General features: G+C 39.1%; 1 protein-coding gene across 1 annotated transcript in view; it reads right to left on the bottom strand.

The window, feature by feature from the left end:
• Positions 1–12,192, bottom strand: part of LOC127693478 (uncharacterized) — an 87,438-nt gene that overhangs the window by 20,036 nt on the left and 55,210 nt on the right. The gene's annotated exons all lie outside the window — the stretch shown is intronic.

The following is a 12,192-nucleotide window of genomic DNA, read 5'->3' as shown; positions in this document are numbered from 1 at the left end:
GGGCTGCAACTTGTCTGTTTATGGCAGAATCCATCTGTGATTTAATAAAACTGGTTAATCTGTTAAAGGCCCAGGGGCCAAATGACAAAAGCAACAAAAGACCCAGGAGGGGCCCCCAAAAGGCTAGAGAGCAAGGTGGAAAGCCAGGGTGAAGTCTCAGCATCAGCATACTCTGGCAGCTAGCATGTTCCTTCAGCATCCTGTAGAAAGAACACAAACATGCCTCTTCTCTACACTTAGAGTTCCCTGGTATTAAAATTTTTAAATTTTTGTGGTATATAGAGATGTAATTCTCCCTTCTTTTATTATAAATATATTGTTGTAAAGTTCTATGGGCTTGTTCCATACTATCTTGCCTCTGCGAATTATGAGGAATCTCAGTAATATGACTAATATTAAATTATTAATATAACATTTCAAATGACTGACTATAATAATCAGTTATAATATTTGTCTTAATCTGATTTGGAACATTCAGTATAAAAATAACATATATAAAAACAGTTATAACTAGAAAGCTTGAAAAACTGTCAATGGTCATATGTATAGTTTGATTACTTTTTTGAATTGCATTTGTATTGTAAAAGTTAAGAATTAGTAACATTAAAAAGGAAACAATTTCAAGCAATTGAAAGCCATGAGTTATACATATATATATATATATTATTAATACATAAATCAAAAGCTTGATTTTTAATATTTTAAAAAGAACAGCTACAGCATCCAATTTAATTATCTGTGCTGAAGCAAGGGGACACTCAAAAGAATAAACATGTGATCTAATTATATGAGCTTTACTCCCATAGTAGGTGCGTTTTTATAGGATGCATGTATAAATCTATAACAATAAAAAATATGTATAGAGGCATATTTTTAACAATGTATCTTTTAGGTAACAATTATTAATTTTGCCTAAAAATGGTTTGCCATGTAATAAATCAACCAGCAATGTTTTGTAATAACCAATTTGATTGCTGTTTGAAACAAGGAACAAACATTTTTTACCTTGAAAACAGGTTTAGGTCTTCCACGGGCAAGCTTAAGATGAGGTTAATATAAGATAAAGCCAATTAATATATCCTAACAACCTTTAAAAATCATTTATGTAAAAATTCTAAAAGTCCATAGTTAGGAGAGAAGGCCTGTAATGAACATTCCATGAACATTATACACTGAAGAATTTAAGATCGAGCTTCTTGTATTGAGATAGAGACAAAATATCTTTTCTCACTTAAGGTAAGGCTACTCGCCATTCCTTAAAGAAAAAACCTTCTAATGAAATTGTTTTATTGCTTCTTTAAAGTTAGAAGTGAATGCTTTTATAATTGTCAGAATGTAAAGCAAAAAACACCCTTTAATCTATAATTTTGTATGCAGTAGACAGGCCAAATGTTAATGCCTTATTGACCTTTTATAGATTTTAACTGCATTTTTAAACCACACCTGGATATTTCAAGAATGTTCTTTTAGCCAAACATTCCCTAGTTGCCCAAGGACCCACCTTGGTTCCTCAAACTTAACCATCTTCTAATCTGAGCTTTTTATCTAAGACCAGACACAAACCTGCCTGTCCAGTCCAGCAAGGACACCTTGAGGACTGAATAACCTAAGGAATCTGCAATTCCAGGATTCCAGGAAAGATCCTAGTTTCGTAGTAGTCAAAGGAGCCTGTTTGATATCAAATAAATTTCCACTGAGATCTCCCTTTTAATTTTGGAGGGTTAAATTTTGCTTCTACCATTGTAGCCTATAAACTTGTGGAAAAGTAGCAATAGGTCCATAATGGCCACAGCAGTATCATTCTTAAAATTATCTTAATTACAAAATATGTTAAGAATCATGAGCCTTGAAACAGGCTGTAAACTTAAAACTGCAGCCAATGGCACACTGGCAATTTTTATTGTAACTCAATTTTTCCTTGCAATATTAGAGCACAACTGCAACTTTGGAAGCAAATTCCAATTTTAAACAATCTATTTTCTTTAAAATCAAATGCGTTTGTATTATCTTTTTTTTTATTCTATATATTTTTTATTTACATTTCAAATGATTTCCCTTTTCTAGCCCCCCACTCCCCGAAAGTCCCATAAGCCCCCTTCTCTCCCCCTGTCCTCCCACCCACCCCTTCCCGCTTCCCCGTTCTGGTTTTGCCAAATACAGCTTCACCGAGTCTTTCCAGAACAAGGGGCCACTCTTCCTTTCTTCTTGTACCTCATTTGATGTGTGGATTATGTTTTGGGTATTCCAGTTTTCTAGGTTAATATCCACTTATTAGTGAGTTCATACCATGATTCACCTTTTGAGTCAGGGTTACCTCACTTAGTATGATGTTCTCTAGCTCCATCCATTAGCCTAAGAATTTCATGAATTCATTGTTTCTAATGGCTGAATAGTACTCCATTGTGTAGATATACCACATTTTTTGCATCCACTCTTCTGTTGAGGGATACCTGGGTTCTTTCCAGCATCTGGCAATTATAAATAGGGCTGCTATGAACATAGTAGAGCATGTATCCTTATTACATGGTGGGGAATCCTCTGGGTATATGCCCAGGAGTGGTATAGCAGGATTTTCTGGAAGTGAGGTGCCCCGTTTTCGGAGGAACCGCCAGACTGATTTCGAGAGTGGTTGTACCAATTTGCAACCCCACCAGCAGTGGAGGAGTGTTCCTCTTTCTCCACACCCTCTCCAACACCTGCTGTCTCCTGAATTTTTAATCTTGGCCATTCTGACTGGTGTAAGGTGAAATCTCAGGGTCATTTTGATTTGCATTTCCCTAATGACTAATGAAGTTGAGCATTTTTTAAGATGCTTCTCCGCCATCCGAAGTTCTTCAGGTGAGAATTCTTTGTTTAACTCTGTACCCCATTTTTTAATAGGGTTGTTTGGTTTTCTGGAGTCTAACTTCTTGAGTTCTTTATATATATTGGATATTAGCCCTCTATCTGATGTAGGATTGGTGAAGATCTTTTCCCAATTTGTTGGTTGCCGATTTGTCCTCTTGATGGTGTCCTTTGCCTTAAAGAAACTTTGTAATTTTATGAGGTCCCATTTGTCAATTCTTGCTCTTAGAGCATATGCTATTGGTGTTCTGTTCAGAAATTTTCTCCCTGTACCGATGTCCTCAAGGGTCTTCCCCAGTTTCTTTTCTAATAGCTTCAGAGTGTCTGGCTTTATGTGGAGGTCCTTGATCCATTTGGATTTGAGCTTAGTACAAGGAGACAAGGATGGATCAATTCGCATTCTTCTGCATGCTGCCCTCCAGTTGAACCAGCACCATTTGTTGAAAAGGCTATCTTTTTTCCATTGGATGTTTTCAGCCTCTTTGTCGAGGATCAAGTGGACATAGGTGTGTGGGTTCATTTTTGGATCTTCAATCCTGTTCTATTGATCCTCCTGCCTGTCATTGTACCAATACCATGCAGTTTTTAACACTATTGCTCTGTAGTATTGCTTGAGGTCAGGGATACTGATTCCCCCAGACTTTCTTTTGTTGCTGAGAATAGTTTTAGCTATCCTGGGTTTTTTGTTATTCCAGATGAATTTGATAATTGCTCTTTCTAACTCTGTGAAGAACTGAGTTGGGATTTTGATGGGTATTGCATTGAATCTGTATATTGCTTTTGGCAAAATGGCCATTTTAACTATATTGATTCTACCGATCCATGAGAATGGGAGGTTTTCCCATTTTTTGAGGTCTTCTTCCATTTCCTTCTTCAGAGTCTTGAAGTTCTTGTCATACAGATCTTTCACATGTTTGGTAAGAGTCACCCCAAGATACTTTATACTGTTTGTGGCTATTGTGAAGGGGGTCATTTCCCTAATTTTTTTCTCAGCCTGCTTATCCTTTGAGTATAGGAAGGCCACTGATTTGCTTGAGTTGATTTTATAACCAGCCACTTTGCTGAAGTTGTTTATCAGCTGTAGGAGCTCTCTAGTGGAGTTTTTTGGGTCACTTAGGTAGATTATCATGTCATCTGCAAATAATGATAGTTTGACTTCTTCCTTTCCAATTTGTATCCCTTTGACCTCCTTATGTTGTCGAATTGCCTGCGCTAGTACCTCAAGTACAATATTGAAAAGATAAGGAGAAAGGGGGCAGCCCTGTGTAGTCCCTGATTTTAGTGGGATTGCTTCAAGTTTCTCTCCATTTAGTTTGATGCTGGCTACCGGTTTGCTGTATATTGCTTTTACTATGTTTAGGTATGGGTCTTGAATTCCTGTTCTTTCCAAGAGTTTAAGCATGAAAGGATGCTGAATTTTGTCAAATGCTTTTTCAGCATCCAATGAAATGACCATGTGGTTTTTTTTCTTTGAGTTTGTTTATGTAGTGGATTGCATTGATGGATTTCCGTATATTGAACCAACCCTGCATTCCCGGGATAAAGCCTACTTGACCATGGTGGATGATCGTTTTGATGTGTTCTTGGATTCGGTTGGCAAGAATTTTATTGAGTATTTTTGCATCGAAGTTCATAAGGGAAATTGTTCTGAAGTTCTCTTTCTTTGTTGGATCTATGTGTGGCTTCATAGAAGGAATTGGGTAGTGTTCCTTCTGTTTCTATTTTGTGGAATAGTTTGAAGAGTATTGGTGTACTGAAACCATCTGGTCCTGTGCTTTTTTTGGTTGAAAGACTTTCTATGACTCCTTCTATTTCTTTGTTTAGATGATCTATTTCTTCCTGATTTAATTTTGGTATTTGGTATCTGTCAAGGAAATTGTCCATTTCCTCCAGATTCTCCAGTTGTGTTGGATACAGGCTCTTGTAGTAGGATCTGATGATTTTTTGGATTTCCTCAGTTTCCGTTGTTATATCTCCCTTTTCATTTCTAAGTTTGTTAATTTGGATACTTTCTCTGTGCCCTTTGGTCAGTCTGGCTAAGGGTTTATCTATCTTGTTGATTTTCTCAAAGAACCAGCTCCTCGTTTTGTTGATTCTTTGTATGGCTCTCTTGATTGATTTCAGCCCTGAATTTGATGATTTCCTGCCTTCTACTCTTCCTGGGTGAAATAGCTTCTTTTTGTTCCAGGGCTTTCAGGTGTGTCATTAAGCTGGTAATGTATGCTCTCTCCATTTTCTTTTTGGAGGCACTCAGGGCTATGAGTTTTCCTCTTAGCACTGCTTTCATTGTGTCCCATAGATTTGGGTATGTTATGTTTTCATTTTCATTGTGTTCTAAAAAGTCTTTAATTTCTTTCTTTATTTCTTCCTTGACCAAGGTATCATTGAGTAGAATATTGTTCAGTTTCCACGTGTATGTGGGTTTTCTGTTATTTTTGTTGCTATTGAAGACCACTTTTACTCCATAGTGATCTGATAGGAGGCATGGGATTAGTTCGATCTTCTTATATTTGTTGAGGTCTGTCTTGTGACCAATTATATGGTCGATTTTGGAGAAGGTACCATGAGGTGCTGAGAAAAAGGTATATTCTTTTGCTTTAGAATAGAATGTTCTATATATATCTGTTAAATCTCATTGTTCCAAAGCTTCATTTAGTTTCAGTGTGTCCCTGTTTAGTTTCTGTTTTCCTTATCGGTCCATTGAGGAAAGTGCAGTGTTAAAGTCGCCCACAATTATTGTGTTAGGTGCAACATGTGCTTTTAGCTTTAATAAAGTTTCTTTTATGAATGAGGGTGCCCTTGCATTTGGAGCATAGATATTCAGGATTGAGAGTTCTTCTTGTTGTATTTTTCCTTTGACCAGCAAGAAGTGTCCCTCAGAGTCTCTTTTGATGACTTTGGGTTGAAAGTCAATTTTATCTGATATTAAAATGGCTACTCCAGCTTGTTTTCTGAGACCATATGCTTGTAAAATTGTCTTCCAGTCTTTTACTCTAAGGTAGTGTTTGTCTTTGACCCTGAGGTGTGTTTCCTGTAAGCAGCAAAATGTAGGGTCCTGTTTACGTATCCAGTCAGTTAGTCTATGTCTTTTTATTGGGGCATTGAGTCCATTGATGTTAAGAGATATTAAGGAATAGTGATTGTTACTTCCTTTCATTTTTGACGTTATTTTTTAAATTTGATTGGTTAACTTCTTTTGGGTTTGATGAAAGGTTACTATCATGCTTTTTCCAGGGTGAAGTTTTCCTCCTTGTATTGGTGTTTTCCTCCTATTATCCTTTGTAGGGCTGGGTTTGTGGATAGATATTGGGTAAACTTGGTTTTGTCATGGAATATCTTAGTTTCTCCATCTACAGTGATTGAGAGTTTTGCTGGATATAGTAGTTTCGGCTGGCATTTGTGTTCTCTTAGAGTCTGCATGAGATCTGCCAGGGTCTTCTAGCTTTCATAGTCTCAGGTGAAAAGTCTGCTGTGATTCTGATAGGTCTTCCTTTATATGTTACTTGGCCTTTTTCTCTTACTGCCTTTAATATTTTCTTTGTTTAGTACATTTGGTGTTTTGATTATTATGTGACGGGAAGTATTTCTGTTCTGGTCCAGTCTGTTTGGAGTTCTGTAGGCTTCTTGTATATTCATGGGCATCTCTCTCTTTAGGTTAGGGAAGTTTTCTTCCATAATTTTATTGAAGATATTTGCTGGCCCTTTAAGTTGTAAATCTTCACTCTCATCTATGCCTATAATCCTTAGGTTTGGTCTTCTCATTGTGTCCTGGATTTCCTGGATATTTTGGGTTATAAGCTTTTTGCATTTTGCATTTTCTTTAACTGTTGACTCCACGGTTTCTATGGAATCTTCAGCATCTGAGATTCTTTCTTCTATCTCTTGTATGCTATTGTTGATATTTGCATCTATGTCCACTGATTTCTTCCCAAGGCTTTCTATCTCCAAAGTTGTCTCCCTTTGAGTTTTCTTAGTTGTTTCTATTTCTGATTTTAGATCCTGGATGGTTTTGCTTAGCTCCTTCACTTGCTTGTTTGTGCTTTCCTGTAATTCTTTAAGAGATTTTTGTGTTTCCTCTTTCCTAACCTCAGCCTGTTGACCAAAGTTCTCCTGTATTTCTTTAAGTGTTTTTTGCGTTTCCTCATTATTGGCTTTTGTATTCTCCTGGATTTCTTTCAATGATTTTTGTGTTTCCCTTGCAAGGGCTTCTAACTTTTGATCCATTTTCTCCTGAATTTCTTTAAGTATGTCCTTCATGTGTTCCTGTACCAGCATCATGACCAGTGATTTTAAATCCAAGTCTTGTTTTACTGGTGTGATGGGGTATCCAGGACATGCTGGTAGAGGAGAATTGGGTTCAGATGTTGCCATATTGCCTTGATTTCTGTTATTGACGTTCCTGCATTTGCCTTTTGCCATCTAGTGTTAGTTGGTCTTGTCAATGCTGGACTCACCAGTGCAAACTGCCCCTTCCCAGGTGGCCTCTGGTGCACAGCTTACCTCCTGCACTGCCTGTAGACAGGGTGCTGTTGCCCAGTCTGTTCAGATCCTGAAGCAGACACCTGAAGGCTCCCGCTGGGGCCTGCTGGATTCACCGGACTTCTCCCCGCTGGCTGTCCAGAAGTCCCTCTTGCCTCTTGTAGGACCTGGAGATGTGGTGTTGCCGCCCAGGCTGATCTGGATCCAGAAGTGGAGAGATCTGAGGGCTCCCACCAGAGGCCTCAGGACTGGAACCTAAGCTCCGTGCCAAGGGAGCAAGATGTGCTGTAAGCTCTCAGACTGCCTCTGGGTGCACACCAGGTCTCCCACACTTCCTGGAGACCGAGTGCTGTGGCCCAGGCTGTTCAGATCCCAAAGCAGGCACCTGAAGGCCCCTGCTGGGGCCTGCTGGATTCACCAGAGCACACTGACTTCTCCCCGCTGGCCGCCCGGAAGCCCCTCTTCCTTCTTGAAATTCTTAAAAATAAGTGGTTATTAACCTAGAAAACTGGAATACCCAAAACATAATCCACACATCAAATGAGATACAAGAAGAATGGAGGAGTGGCCCCTGGTTCTGGAAAGACTCAGTGAAACAGTATTCGGCAAAACCAGAACGGGTAAGTAGGAAGGGGTGGGAGGGAGGACAGGGGAAGAGAAGGGACTATCGGGGAGTGGGGGAGCTAGAAAAGGGGAAATCATTTGAAATGTAAATAAATTATATCGAATAAAAAAAATAACTTAAAAAAAAAAACATTTTCAAAGCTGAATGCCAAAAGTTGAACCATTAAAGGAGGGTGTCTGCTAGAGGAAGGTTTGCATATGGTGGCTGTGTGCAGTGGAGGATGCTGAATAAAGAAGAAAAGAGAGACACTGTAATTATCAGTACAGCAGGGCAAGGCCTAGGAGTTTTTTCTTATGGTAAAGAGGGACCTCAGCTGCTGATACCATTATTAGCAGAACACCTTCCTTTCTGCTCCAGGCTGCGGGCTCGATCTCTGCTCTGCATGCCACATGCCCTCATTCAGCCCTTTTCTTCTACCGTGGTCTTCCTCTTCCTTTGTTTTCCCATTCATGGTCTACTTATTCCATGTTTTTTCCTGAATCAATGTTTACTTCTTATTTTTAAGTTGTCTTTGCATTCTGTTTACTCCTAGTACAATTAATACCCTTAGGTTTTAAAACACTTAAGGGCATAGATCAGCATATAAAAAACCTCATATGTCATAGAAAGGGTCCCTGCCTCCTCTGAGTGCTTAGGCCTCATGACCTCTGTCCCCTTACCACAGCCGTTCCAGTTTCTCTCATGTAGTCTGTAAATACAGCGATAAGCAGCATAATGTGGGGAGTGGAACAGATTCTTGACATTTCCACAAGAGTGTTGCATACATTAATATATATGTTTAATCCATTTCTTTTTCGACTGAAATTATGTCTTTTGTAGGATATTGGGTGTAACTGTAGGTAGTCATATTCGATGATAAAGTCAGTCTCAGAAAGACAAATACATTTTCTCATTCACAGAGTTTATATTTGTATAGATACAAAAGTTATATTGTAGAGATGATAAGAATGCAGAAATAAATCCGTCTGGGGGCACAAAAGAACTGAGGGTGAATTCTTTTTTTTTTTTTCCTCAACACAGGGTTTCTCTGTGTAGCTCTGGCTGTCCTGGAACTCACTCTGTAGACCAGGCTGTCCAAAGTGCTGTGATTATAGGTGTGTGCCACTATGGCCCAGCTCGGAAGGTGAATTCAAAACATGCAATGTATGCTCATTTGAAACTTTAAAACTAAATGTTAAAAAGATTTGTTGGTACTCTGTGTAGACTCCACCCCTACAGTTACCTGTCCACAGCCAATTAAGCTCCTCCCCACAGATACCTGGCAACAGCCAGGTAGGCCTGGTTACACTATAAAACGGGCTGCTTGCCCCCTCCCTCTCTTGTTCTCTTACTCTCTTTCCTCTTGCCCCCCTGCGCCCCCTCTCCCCATCCCCTTTTCTCAGGTCATGGTCAGCCTCTACTTCTCTACTCTTTCCTTCTGTCCGCCTTTCTTCTGCAACTACTACTCTCTTAACTCCACTCCCCATGCCCTAAATAAACTCTATTCTATGCTATACTGTTGTGTGGCTGGTCCCTCAGGGGGAAGGGATGCCTCAGCATGGGCCCGCTGAGGCTCCCCCACCCCCATACCTCACCACACACTTTTACAGAACATATCTTAATATTTCTTTATCTTTTTATGATCACAAGATTTATTTGAAAGGAGATACATCTCCGTGTTATTTTTTATTTCTCAGCAGGGGAGGGAGGGGATTACCTCATTCTAAGCAGTATCTTAATATATTGCCCATGTGTCCCTGTTTTCTGGTGTCAGTGCACAAATCTCAGGGAAACAACCCACAAAAATGAAAATTTCAAATGGATACAGAGGAAAGACAGGAAGCAAGAAAGAAATACAGGAAGTGATATTTAAAAAGCCACCAAAACCAGGAAAGGACTTATTTAAAAGTTAAGAAATCTGAATAAAAATGTATTTGCATCAAAGCCCTTCTCACAGGAAGCATCAGTTCTTAAGGCTGAAGAAACAAGATAAAGGTCAGATGTGTTTCCTTTCAGGAGTTGACATATTATATATATGTCAATATTATAGGTGGACTTTTAGGTCACATGGGTTTTTTTTGTCTGATACTCCTAGTTTATTATAATCTTAGAAGGACATCAAAACTATGTATATTTCATGAATTGTGGAAAACCAGACTTCATGATGGCTATGACTGTAGATCAAAGTTTATCAATACTGATACTAAAAATATCATACTTTGGGATGAAGGGTGTAAATTGCAGTCATATCCTTCTCTTTTGTTGTTTCAGACACACATAGGATTTTGGAATTAGAGTTGGAACACAAGACAAATGAAAGAAGTCAGGAGAGATGGGCTTCACTTAGCTTTGATACTCTAGTGTTAATAATGTGGTATGAAGATTTCAATACAGAAGTTTCAGGTATACAGAATTTTGTCCTTGAGTCAGCCAGTCATCTTGTTGGAAGCCATGTTACCAATCAAAGGAAGGGAAAGGAGGGCATCAGTATAGATCCAACTGTCACTAGGAATAATATATTAAAATATTAAAACTCCCAGGGTATCTGAAGCTACATGCATGCATGCAGGCACACATGCGTATAGTATGAGTTCCAGAGGTCTAGCCATCTCTGCCTCTCTGGTGCTGGGATGCCCACAGTTTATTTATATGTATAAGCAATATGTAGGAACTCCTGGTCATAGTGGCTACATAAGTGAATCCAAATTCATGTAAAATTCATTGTTTATACATTACTATTTATGTCACAGTTGCTTGCAGTGTTTAAGCATCTCAGTCTTGTGTGAACATTTGAAACAATGGTTCTAACCAATTCTGACATGAAATAGACTGAGGCCAAACTCAATAGATGCCACCAGAATAGTGATATGGCATCTACACTGTGATAGCCAGCTGGAAATAAACCTAATATGACATAACTAACCAACCTCCTAAGACACATATTTCTGGAGAATTTTCTTAATAAGGGCATTCTTTATTTCAATGGTAGATATTTCCATTGAAAGCACAAACTGCTACACAGAGCACTATAACTATTCAAAAGAGCAAGGGTAACACTGAGCACAGACGGTCATAAGTCTCTAATAAAAGATTCTGAAGAGGGTTGAAGAGGTGCCTCAGAATTGTGAGGACTATCTGCTCTTCCAGAAGTCCTGAGTTCAATTCCCAGCAACTATATGGTGGCTTACAACCATTGGTAATGGGATTTGATTCTCTGTTCTGAGTGTATGTGAAGACTCATATACATAAAAATAAATGTATAAATTAATATTTAAAGAGAGTCCAAAGAGATTGTAGTAGATTAAGTTACTGCCAAATACTTCATAAATAATGAAAAATAATCTCAATCACATGAGAGCGACAAAATATTTAAGGAGGAAATGTATCTGATGAGCAACAGAGTATAACAAGAACATGAAGAAGGGAGTTTAAGGGTAAGAGGGAACTAGCTAGATAAGGGGGGCATGTCAGAGGGAAGTAGGCAAATGAATGAATGAGAACAGATAAGAATGAATGACAATGTATAATGGCATACATGTATGGAAATGCCATAATATACTCACCATATCATATGTGCAACTAAAATATAATGAAATAGAAAAAAACCTCAATGAGATCCAGGGAAATATTGATGAATGAAATTAAAATGAAAATATAGGATGTGCCTGAGAAATTCAGAAATGTAAGATTTTGAACATATCTTGGAAGTTCGTTTTTTGCTGTTTCTGTCTGATCTGTGCCAGGACCTGATTTGTGCCACAGCTCTCCATAGTGAAATATTGCTGGTAGAGAGCTGGTCACCCAGAAGTGCCAACAAACCTGCAAGCACAGGTAAGACCACCACTTCTGCTTAAATTCCTGTCCCAAGAGGGAAGCGTGAGCCATCAAGGCACATGAACCAGGGAATAGCCCAGGGCAAGATCCTTCTTGTTTCTGTCTGCACCCTCTAGCAGACCCTGTGCCACAACTCTCTCTCTCTCTCTTTTTTTTGGATTTGGTTTTTTTCAAGACAGGGTTTCTCTGTATAGCCCTGGCTGTCCTGGAACTCACTCTATAGACCAGGCTGGCTTCGAACTCAGAAATCTGCCTGCCTCTGCATCCCAGAGTGCTGGGATTACAGGCGTGTGCCACCACCGCCTGGCTGCCACAACTCTCTATACCCAGATTTCTCCCAGAAAGAACTGGTCTCCCAGAAGTACTGACACACAGGCTTGCAAGAGAGACAAGCCAAGTCAGAAATAGCAAGATCAGCTAACACCAGAGAT

Source organism: Apodemus sylvaticus, chromosome 10 (assembly GCF_947179515.1).
Source record: "Apodemus sylvaticus chromosome 10, mApoSyl1.1, whole genome shotgun sequence".
Taxonomy (NCBI): domain Eukaryota; kingdom Metazoa; phylum Chordata; class Mammalia; order Rodentia; family Muridae; genus Apodemus; species Apodemus sylvaticus.
Note: the sequence above shows the minus strand (reverse complement) of the source record. Positions and strands in the feature narration are given on the sequence as shown.